Source organism: Lactuca sativa, chromosome 3 (genome assembly GCF_002870075.4).
Source record: "Lactuca sativa cultivar Salinas chromosome 3, Lsat_Salinas_v11, whole genome shotgun sequence".
NCBI lineage: Eukaryota > Viridiplantae > Streptophyta > Magnoliopsida > Asterales > Asteraceae > Lactuca > Lactuca sativa.
The window spans coordinates 188,342,201-188,354,276 of NC_056625.2; positions in this window are offsets into that span (position 1 = coordinate 188,342,201).

Sequence of the window (12,076 nt, forward strand, 5' to 3'; positions counted from 1 at the left end):
GATTGATTTCTATTGAATTGATGCATTGGTTATTTGCTTGTTGCTTGAAAAATTTGTTTTTTGGTCTTCTGCCTGATGAACTCAGCGAGTTTCGCTATGGACTTGGCGAGTAGCTCCAACTCGGCGAGTCCATAGTGGGAACTCGGCGAGTTCGAGCATCAGAAATAGGGAGTTTCGGTATTTCTTGCTGTTTTACTTGAGGAAACTTGCCTTAATTGTTTTGGGTCATTAAAATCCGATTTTAACCATATATATGAGTATATTCTTGACCAAACAAAAGATAATTACCAATTAGTTAAATGATAATTTCCTTATGTGATGATAATTGATTATTTGAATTGAATTGGTGAATTGTTTTGCAAGTAATATTGAATAAGACCAAATTGAGATAATCTAATTGTTGATTTACATTATTTTCTATTTGATCCTTATGTTTTGAAAATTTTAAAACTTGTCCTCAAGTTTTTGAAATTTATGTTTTGTGATTAAAAGTTTAATTTGAATAATTTAAATTTCAAACCCTAGAGTTTTACAAGTTTAAAATTCAACCCTATACTATTATATGATTACAAGCTTAATATATATATATATATATATATATATATATATATATATATATATGTATGAGTTAAAATATGCTAGTCTTACCGTTAGTAGGCCTCATTCACGAAGCCGGTCTATAAGGTGGGTATAAGGTTGTTTCCTATAAAATGGCGCTTAATGGGTGTACACTCACACCTGCCGCTTGCTTGACTGGTGGAGGGTCATTAGCCGAACGGGTAGGATAGGGAAAACCTCTTCTCATTAATAAGTATAATGAATCTATATAAAGTAACTAAACTATTTTATAAAATTCCGAATCTTAGTTACTTTAGGAAAAGTGATTTGATGCAATTCCATGAAATTACACTTTGCACCTTTGTTTAGATATTAGTGGAGCGTGTGTGGTTAATCGGCACACTAATTGGTTCTAAGTAAAGGTGGAAAAGGGTGATTCATTGTTTGTCATAGTTCGGTGGAGCGTGTGTGGTTTACCGGCACATCGAATAGGTGATTGTAACAATGAAGGCACCATGTAGATTTGCATGGTTATTCACACACGCTTTGTGATCCTCGGTATCACAGTCACAAACTAGAGGGGCATATCGAGATTTAAACATGCCATTGAAAAGTTCAATCAATCTCAAAATCTAGGAATTCTTAATACATTTAAAACTTAAAGCTTATGTTTTTCATGGTGAAGAATTAGTGAATCGTCATTCACTTACCTCCAAATTATTTGCATGTTGGATTATGGTATCCCTTTTCTCATGTGTAAATAATGTTGTTGGGTCCTAGCCCTAAATTTCCATTTTGGGTGTTAATTAGGGACTTAACTCTAATCAACTTTGATCTTTTCTATTTGTAGATATCTAACGCAAACAATGCTGCTGCTAGCTCATTCACGCTAGTGAGCCTTTGTCAAAAGGTGACTTTCGGTGGATCGAACTTTAGCGAATGGATAAGATACATTCGCATGATCCCGCAATATGAGGACAAGGAGTATGTTCTCGATGAGAAGCTCGAGAAGATCAATCCAGAAACTGCCACTCCCGAAGAAATGGCTGTGTTTGAAACACATGAGCGTGATGCAATGAAAGTCCATTGCATCATTATACCCACCATGAACTCCGGATTCCAAAAGTCCTATGAGGACATGTATCCTTATGAGATGCATCTATACTTGATGGAGCGATACCACAAAAACGCGAGGCAAGAGCGCTATGAGATCATAACGAATATGATCACTTCTAAGATGGGAAGTGGAGAATCTCTTACTGTGCACTTGCAAAAGATGCAAAGGTATGTCGATCGCCTTCGCAAGTTGAATGTCAACGTTGGGGACGATTTGGCTATTGACATTGTTCTCCACTCCTTGCCCTCATGCTACAACCAATTTAGGATCACCTACCACATGAACAAGGAAGAGGTCACCCTAAGAAAACTCCAAGGGCTCCTAAGGACTGCTGAGAGCAACCTTAAGGTCAAGTCTGTTGCACCATCTCCCACTCCGTCTTGTACTCCTGTTTTGGCTATTGGGCGGGGAAGGGGCAAGAAGAGGAACGCTTCTTCGAAGAACCACCACAAGGGAAGGTCCCAAGATGGTTCCTCTTCTAGTGGGACCAAGGTTGATCCTGCTAAGCCCAACCCTACCCCAAAAGAGGCAGAGTGCTATCATTGCCACAAAATAGGGCATTGGAAGAGAGGCTACATGGAATATCTGCAAGCCATCAAGGATGGAAAGATCAAGCCATCTTTTGCAAGTATATACACAATTAAATCTAATGATTCATCCCATGCTATTTCTTGGGTTCTTGATACAGGGTGTGGTTACCGCATTTGTTCTGATTTGCAGGGACTAGGAAGAAGTGGGACGTGGAGCTCGGAAGAATAAATCTAATCATGGGGAACAGAAGATCGTCGCCTGTTACCAAGATTGGAGTGTATTCTTTAGTTCTTAGTAATGGATTGAATTTAGATTTAAATAATTGTTGCTACTCGCCAGATATGGCAAGAAACATCATTTCTTTTCATGGTTTGTTTAAACAAGGCTTTAGATATTCATTTAATAATGAGAATGGTTCGATTTATGCTTATCTAAATAGTGTTTTATATTTTGAAGCAATGCCTTGTAATGGAATTTATGAAACTGTTATGATTGTAGATAACCTAGGAAATGATGTGTTGTGTATGGATTCTTCCAATAGTATGGATAGAGCATCCTTATGGCATTGTCGTCGTGGACATGTCAACAAGAAGCGTATAGCCCAAATCCAAAAGGATGGAGTGTTGGAGTCATTCAACCTTAGATGTGAATCTTGTTTACTTGGAAACATGACAAAGTCACCCTTCACTGGCACTTGTGAGAGGGGTGAGGGTTTATTGGATCTCATACATACCGATGTGTGTGGACCCTTTAGATCTGCCACAAAGGATGGGAACCGCTTCTATGTGACTTTCACCGATAATTATAGTAGATATGGGTATATCTACTTAATCAAGCACAAGTCAGAAACGTTTGAAAAGTTCAAAGAATTCAAACATGAAGTGGAGAATCAATTGGGCAGGAAAATCAAGATGCTTCGATCCGATCGAGGAGAGGAGTACCTAAGTCTTGAATTCCACGACTATCTCAAGGAATACAGAATAGTTTCGCAATTGACGCCACCTAGGACACCGCAGTTGAATGGTGTAGCAGAAAGGCGTAATCGAACCCTGTTAGACATGGTTCGTTCTATGATGAGTCGTGCTTCACTACCTATCTCATTCTGGGGTTATGCCTTAGAGACTGCTGCCCATATCCTTAACCGAGTCCCTACAAAGAAGGTTGGAAAAACTCCTCACGAGATGTGGACAGGGAAAGCTCCCTTGTTGGCACATATCAAGGTTTGGGGTTGTGAAGTTTTTGTAAGACGAGAGACTCACGACAAGCTTGAACCTCTTAGCGAGCGATGTATTTTCATCGGCTACCCGCAGAAATCCTTTGGATATCTCTTCTATAGACCGAGTGACAATGTTTTCTTCATTGCGAGGAGAGGGGTTTTCCGAGATCGAGAACTCATAAGCCAATGAGACAGTGGGAGGCAAATTGATCTTGAAGAGATTCAAGAGTCGAGCGATGAAGGAACCTCTAACGCTGGCGCTCAACCCGAGGAGGAAACTCCAGTTGAACCAATTGACGAGTCCTTACCTCTTAGACGTTCCAAAAGAGTTAGAGTTCAACCCCAGTTATATGGCTTTCATATTACTACCGAAGGGGATACATATATTAGTGACAGTGCACTAGTAAATCTAGATGAACCTAACAGCTATAAGGAAGCCATGGCAGGCCTGGAGTCTGCTAAATGGAAAGAGGCAATGGACAGCGAGATTCAGTCCATGTATGACAACCGAGTTTGGAATTTGGTTGACAATGTGCCAGGACGTAAGACAATTAGGTGCAAATGGATCTTCAAGAAGAAGACCGACGTGGATGGGAATGTGCACACGTATAAGGCACGACTAGTGGCGAAGGGCTTTACTCAAACTCCTGAAGTTGACTATGATGAGACCTTCTCACCAGTCGCTAAGATAAAATCTATTAGGGTGATGCTAGCCATTGCTGCATTTCATGATTACTAGATATGGCAGATGGATGTCAAGACCGCTTTCCTTAATGGGAATTTGGCTGAGGATGTTTACATGGCTCGGCCAGAGGGTTTTGTCGATCCGAAGCATCCTAATAGAGTGTGCAAGCTTGAGAAGTCCATTTATGGACTTAAGCAAGCGTCTTGCAAATGGAATCTTTGCTTCGATGAGAAAGTCAAATAGTTTGGATTTGTACGAAGTGAAGATGAATCATGTGTATATGTCAAGGCCAGTGGGAGTATAGTTAGCTTCCTCGTTTTGTATGTTGATGACATACTGCTCATAGGAAACGGCATCCCAACCTTGCAGGAGGTTAAATCCTGGCTCGGGAAGTGCTTCACTATGAAGGACCTCATAGAAGCTTCCTATATTTTGGGAATAAGGATAGTGAGAGAAAGAAGTAAGAGACTAATAGGACTTATTCATAATACTTACTTAGATAAAGTACTAAAACGTTTTAGTATGGAAAAGTCGAAGAAGGGAGAACTAACGATACAAAGTAATGCCAATTTGAGTAAGACTCAAAGTCCGAGTACCGAAGCCGAGATAGCTGAGATGAGCCAAGTACCATACGCTTCCGCAGCTGGCTCAATCATGTACGCTATGACTTGTACTCGCCCTGATAGGGCCTTTGCTTTGAGCATGGTCAGTAGATATCAAGGGAACCCTGGCAGAGCTCATTGGATTGTAGTCAAGAATATATTTAAGTACCTTCGGAGGACCAAGGAATGGTTCTTAGTCCTCGGAGGGAGTGATGACTTAAAGGTGCGAGGGTATAGTGACGCCAGCTTCCAGACCGACAGGGACAACTACCGTTCGCAGTCGGGCTGGGTCTTTACCCTTAATGGAGGATCAGTGACTTGGAAAAGTTCCAAACAAGAGACCGTAGCCGATTCAATGTGTGAATCAGAATACATTACAGCGAGCTAAGCGTCATAGGAGGTTATGTGGTTGAAGAACTTCATTGGTGACCTTGGAGTTGTGCCTGCTATAAAAGAGCCTATGGAAATTTTCTGTGATAATGAAGGAGCGGTTGCCTTGACCAAGGAACCAACGGATCATGGTAGATCTCGACATATCGACAGAAAATATCACTTTATTAGACATCGAGTAGAAGGACACCTCGTAGTGAAGAGGGTATCGTCAGAGGATAACCTAGCAGATCCGCTTACGAAGGGACTGAGTAGGGTTAAGCATTTGCAGCACGCTAAGAGAATTGGGCTGAAAGACGATACTAGTTTAGATTAGATAGTTTTGAAACATGTAATAGATAAATGTAATTGACATGTGATGATTAAATAAAAGATTATTATTTATAAGTAAAGTTACTGTCTTATGTTAATTGTTTAACTATTGTTTCACTTTGCATGTTTTGACTTCCTGAATAATTAAGTTATTAAGAATAATCGAATTATTCAAATGGTCCACAATCGTTCATATGTTGGAAGTAGGTATGAATGAAGATTGTCATGAATTGGTGTGTAGATTGTCTAAAAGAGTATTAGACATAGCAAAGGTTTGCTACAACGTTCATGAGTGCTTATGAACAAGTTTTAAGCATTGGAATAAACCCGCACTTGCTGGAATCACTTTATGGAATGTGACACAAGTGATCGCAAGACGATAATATCATATGGTCTTAAAACCAAGATATATGGTTTATTATTTATTAATTGGTTGTGCATTGACAATGCAAAACCGCATCAGTAAATTGATGTCATAAAACACATTGTTGTGTATAGTTGATTAGTAAATAGTAAATGCATATAAGTCGAAGTTTATATGTTACTTTCATTCTAAGAGAATAAAAGTGATATCTCAGCCGCTCGATGATTTGATTTGACTTATGTACCGGGCCCGATCAGGACTGAATTGATGTGTTCAATGGAGTTCTATGTCAAATGAATCTGAGATCGAGAAACCAAATGCTGGACAATAAGTTCCATAAAAATTTCAGCATAATATATAAATAAAGGACTATACGATCCCTTATCTAAAGGACAAGACATTGAGAAGATCAGAGTTGACAGCGTCTTTGAGAGCTACGATTGCTAATCGGTTTGTGTTTGCATATATAGTTACTAGACTTATCCAAGTGGGAGACTGTTGGATTAGTGTCTAAGGCTGTAACTTTATTTGGTAAGTACTTAACTCGGTTGAGCATGGTCCTTTTGGGTTGCCTTCACCATAGCAACTTGATAGGATGATTTGTTAAGAGAGAAGAAATATTATTGTTAATATATTATGAGAATAATATATTAAAGGATTAATAATATTATTTGATTAATATAAGTCATATATTAATTAAGAATTAATTTGGTGACTTAAAGAGGTTAATTGAATAAAGGGGCATAAACTGTCAAATGTGTGATAGTTGTGTTTTGGGCTATGTATCCTTATAGATAATGGGGTGGACGAAATTTAGGGTTTGGGAACCTCAAAATCGTCCAATCCTAATATCTAGGAGGATCTTGGATTGCTTAGGGCCTAAGTTATTCAATTAGGGTTAAAGGCGAAATCCTAGTATCCCATAGTATAAATAGACCCCTAGGGTGAGGGAAATCGACACTCATGCAAGGCAAGAAACCCTAGGGCCGATTTCTCGCCCTCCTCCCTCTCTCACAAATCATTTTCTTGCTAGTTGGTGTTTGTAAGCCATTACAGGAGTGACAATTGTGACTCTAAGCTCCAATAAGAAGAAGAAGTATCAAACAAGCAACTCAATGTATTCTTCTAGATCTATTTTTCATATGTTATGAATTGGTTTTTTACACTAGATCTATGAATGAAAGTCTTGGATACATGCATGTTCAATTAGAGAAACCTAGATCTAAGCAATAAGGGTTTGCATGTGCACATAGGAAAGTTCTTATTGCTCAAACCCATCACATACGTCATGTGTAACACCCTTTACGCCACGTGCACTGCATCCCAGCCATGATCCTCTCACTTCAGCCGATTAGGCTGGACTTACCAGTTGGTACGTCAAGTGTACGGCCCGATCCAGTTTATGGTGTGTTTTGGGCCTTAATCATTGGGCTTTCTAGTTGGGCTGGACCATGGAATTTCTTGCTGTTGGGCCACTTCAGATGTTGGACTCTTTGAACCTTGGATAATCCTTGGGTTTAGGCCTAGGATTTTATTGGGCTTTGAAGACTAGCTTGGCCCATTTTACCTTGGACATTAGGAAAGTGTTGTAGGGTTTTAGTTTGGGATGTGTCTTAATTATTAATTGGAACTTTATTGTTTAGTAAGCACATGGATTTCTCCAGTCTAGCAACCTAAGCTTTTATCTGGGGTTTCCAGTAGTTGAGATGAGTATTCCTCACTAGATCCATGGGTTACAGGCACCAATGCCGACCCATTATTTGTTGTGTAGAATTTTGGATGTCTCTGTGATGCTTGCATGAAAGACTAGGTTCTGGCCCCTGGAATTTGCATGAAAGACTAAGATTTGGCTCTTGGAAGTTATATGAAATACCAGGGTCCGGTCCCTGGCATTATTATGAAAGACTGGGATTTGGCCCTCGACACTGAACAAAAAGACTATGATTTGACCCACAACATTTATCTTCTTTCATGTGTGGTTTTTAGTACTTGGGCAACTCACTAAGAATTATGGTACCGATTTTGTTTATGGTTTCAGGTACTTCTAGCTCTAAAAGGAAGAGCATGGTGTGATAGCACAACATCCTCCCCTCATGGTTTCCACATTTGAAATAATTTGTACGCTGATGATTTAATACTATGATTTGTATGGACTCCGAATAATTAATGAGTGTTTTGAATGACCTTTAAATGAAAATATATACAATTATTTTGGGACGTTACAAGTTAAACTTCTAAAAAGGTTTTATAAAAAAGGAGGGGGTGTGGTATGTGCGATCAGCCGAGCTCAAGTAAGTGGTTCCCAAGTTAAGCATACTTATGTGTTATGATTAGTGTGCTTGATATGAAAAATGCATGCTAGATTAGGGCTAATGATACCTTCAAGAATCATATGAGAGAATTACTCGATTTGTGTGATGCCTTATACCCCAATAGAACTTGAATACTTTATGCCATGTATTACCTGGAATTTATATCAACTCAGTTATTTACTAAGTGTATGCTCTCAAAGTTGTATATGATTAGGATTGTATAGCTCTAATGATCGATTTAGCCTCATTTCATGTTCCTTGTTTGGTTGTGGACTTAGGGTAGAATCTTCATTTGACAGTCACTTTTATATACAACCTGCATGCATAGGGCAACCAACGGTGTTGATTGAGGTTCTTGGTACTATGAGTGGTGGGAGTTGAGAGTTCCTAGGAGCGTCTACGATATGTATGATGTGTACCATAATATTTGTGTATGGTTGTAGTGTGGTAACTTAGAGGAATTAGGATTAAGCTTGAGGAAGGTATAGGTAGGTGTGGAAGGTAGTATTGCACCCGTACTATTGGAAGCATAAGACATATACCTGAGACGAGAGCAGACTTAACAATTATAAGGTGGCCTTTATGTTGGGAGTGGTTTCACTCAATTGATAATCGATTGTTGATATGTTGTATTTCAGTTTGAGGATGGTAATGCTTACTTGTGGAGGTTCAGGTTTGGGTTCTGGTTCAGGCTCTGGTTTAGGAGTTGAACCAATTGAAGAGAGGATGCACGATTTCACATCGGCTGTGGTTACTCATGGTATTTTGGATGCTACCGCTATGTTTTTCGGTACCATCAAGGAGAGGATTATAGAGTTGATGGATGAGAGGCTCCGGAATTTTCAAGCCGAGATTGTTACGGGTTAGATTAGGGTTCGATCTTCCTCATTCAGGGAGTTCTAGACCTATCAGGCTCCTGAATTATTTAGGGATAAGGAACCCATCATTGGATCACTGACATGGAGAATGCTCAACGAACGAGTGTTTTCTCTTAGGGGAAAAGATGGGATTTATGTCATGCCTACTGAAGGGCAGCGCCCGGGATTGGTGGGAGGAGGTTACGCGAGCTGTAGGGACGGCAGCGTTAGCAGTGTTGAAACAAGAGGACTATGTTTAGAGGTTTTAGAGGAAGTTTTCACCAGTTATCGAGGTGCAACAGTTGGCGAGGGAGTTCCAGGACCTTCGCCAGACTATAAAGACTGTGGCGGAGATCAACTCCAAATTCAGGGAGAAGGCATTGTTGGTCCCACAGTATGCTACGGATGAGGAGACAAGGAAGACGAGATATTAGGATCTGTTGAGGAATGATATCAGGGAGTTCATGAGCTTTTCGAGGTGCAAGAACCTAAAGGGTGTGATCGAGAAGGCTCAAGAGTGGGAGATTGATTTGGAGATCTAGACAAAGTGGAAGGCGGAGTGAGTTCTTACAGCAGTGGGCTAGGCTAAAAGGCCCAAGACCTTCGATGCCCACACCAAAGGCCAGCAGGGCCAGGGCCGTTGCACCAAGTATGGCAAGCCGCACAGTGGAGCTTGCCGATCAGTAGGTTTGTGATGTTTTAGTTGTGGCCATTTGCTCCACGTGAGCAAGGATTGCCCAAGAGGACTCTTATTTGCTTCTATTGCAATAAGATCGGCCATAAAATGGCCGATTATTTTAGGTTTTTAGGGGGATTAGTGGCGGCGCCTTCGCCGACCACCTTGAGGGTTACTGACAACCGTCAGGCCAAGGCAGAGGCTCCTATGGTGAAGACTGTCATGGGCAATTTGCTTAGGGAATATGATTCTTTTTTCTTGGATCAAGGAACTTGTGCAAATTTTAATTTCTTAAACTGTTTGACTAGATCTATTGCCCTAACCAATTTTTTATGTGCTCCTCTTTAACGTCGTATGTTCCATTGATTTTGTTAACTACCATCCTGTAGTCTCCAAATGCACTTATTGTTGGGTTTTGACCATACTAACACTCCTATGGTTTACATGCAACCCTACAAACCTTGGATCTATGTTTTCTCTAAAATACATGCAAATTTTATTTCCAAGGTTTACAACCTAACTAGCATGTTATGGGGTACTTGTAATATAAAAGTTTAAGTAGAATAAAATACCTTTCTTTTGTGGTTGATTGCTTGGAGTTTTAGTGCCTAGCACCAATAGTGTGCATGCCTCAAGTGGTGTCACAAATCACCCAAAACAACATGGAAATACTTGAGAGAATATGATGCTTTCTAAAATCAGTCCACCCTTGTTTCTCACACACACTAGTGCCAATTCTAGAACTAAGGGCCTCTTTAGATACTAAGGAGAATTAGCATTAAACCCTAATACCCATGACACTTCCTTTACCTAGGATCCATGGGTTAAAAGCTCCATAGACTATCCATGGACTTCCGTATACTCTTAGCACATCTTAAATAAATCTTAGCCCAATCCATATATATATATATATATATATATATATATATATATATATATATATATATATATATATATATATATAAGAGTCCATATTTAATTAGCCTCTTTTGATCATTAGATTAATTCCAAAATTAATTCTTGATCAACACTAATTAAATAATATGATTTCATATTAATATATTATAACGTATAATATATTAATAGATCATAAACATCTTATTCTCAAAAGTATATCCATATAAATTGTTAGGTGAAGTGCAACTCAAATGGACCATGCCGGTTCGGGTCAAGTTATATCAAATATATTTATGGACTTAGACACCATATCCAACAGTCTCCCACTTGGATAAGTCTGATAACTATTGTTGTAAGTATAACTTCAGGATCCAACCAGCAATCATAGCTCTTTTAAAACTCTGTTGAACTATAAAGCGCCATTTTCGATAAGTGATCATATAATCCTCTGTTCTCATGATATCAGCCTGACAAATACATGGAACAATGTCGTACTTATTGTCCAGCAGTTGTTTCTTGATCTCTAATTATTTTGACATAGAACTAAATTGAACCCTTAAATTTGGTTTTGACTGGGCCCGACACATAAGTCAAAACCAAATCATCGAGGGGCCCAAATATTGCTTCTATTGTTAGAAGGAACATATAAACTTCGACTCATATGCTTGTACTAACTACTACTTGAATTATGCACAAAAGCACGTTTTATTACATCAAGTTATTGATGCATTTTCGTACAATCAATGGATAACCAACTCACATCTCTAGGTTTGAAGATATATATGATATTACTATCTCACGATCACTCGAGATAAATTCCATGAAGTGAAACAGTGAGCGTGGGTTTAATCTAATACTTAAAACTTATGAGCACTCATGAATGTTGTAGCAACCATGGCAATGTCTAAAGCACCTTAGACAAATCTTACAAGCCAAATTCATGACAGTCTTAATTCAACACCTACTTCCAACGTATGACCAACCGTGGAGAGTTTTGAATAAAATACTTATTCTGGAAGTCAAAACATGCAAAATTGAAACAATAGTAAAAATTAACATAAGATAGTAACACCTTCCTTATAAATAAACAACAACTTTTATTTAATCATCAAATGTCAAATACATTTTACAAGTTTCAGAAAAAGCTATCTAATTATTAAAAATAATATCGTGTCTCAGCCCGATGCTTCTCGCATGCTGCAAATGTCTAACCCTCGTCAGACCCTTGGTGAGGGATCTGTAGGGTTCTCTTCTGACGATACCATCTTTGCCACTAGGAGTCCTTCTTCTATCTTATGTCTTATAAAGTGATATTTTCTATCAATGTGTCTGGATCTGCCATGATCTCTTGGTTCCTTGGCTAAGGCAACCGCACTATTGTTGTCATACAAAATCTCCATGGGATCCTATATAGCTGGTACAACTCCAAGCTCTCCAATGAAGTTCTTCAGCCATATCGCCTCCTTTTCCGCTTCACTCGCTGTTATGTATTTTGATTCACAAGTAGAATCCGCTACTATCTCATGCTTGGAACTTTTCCAAGTAATTGCTCCTCCTTT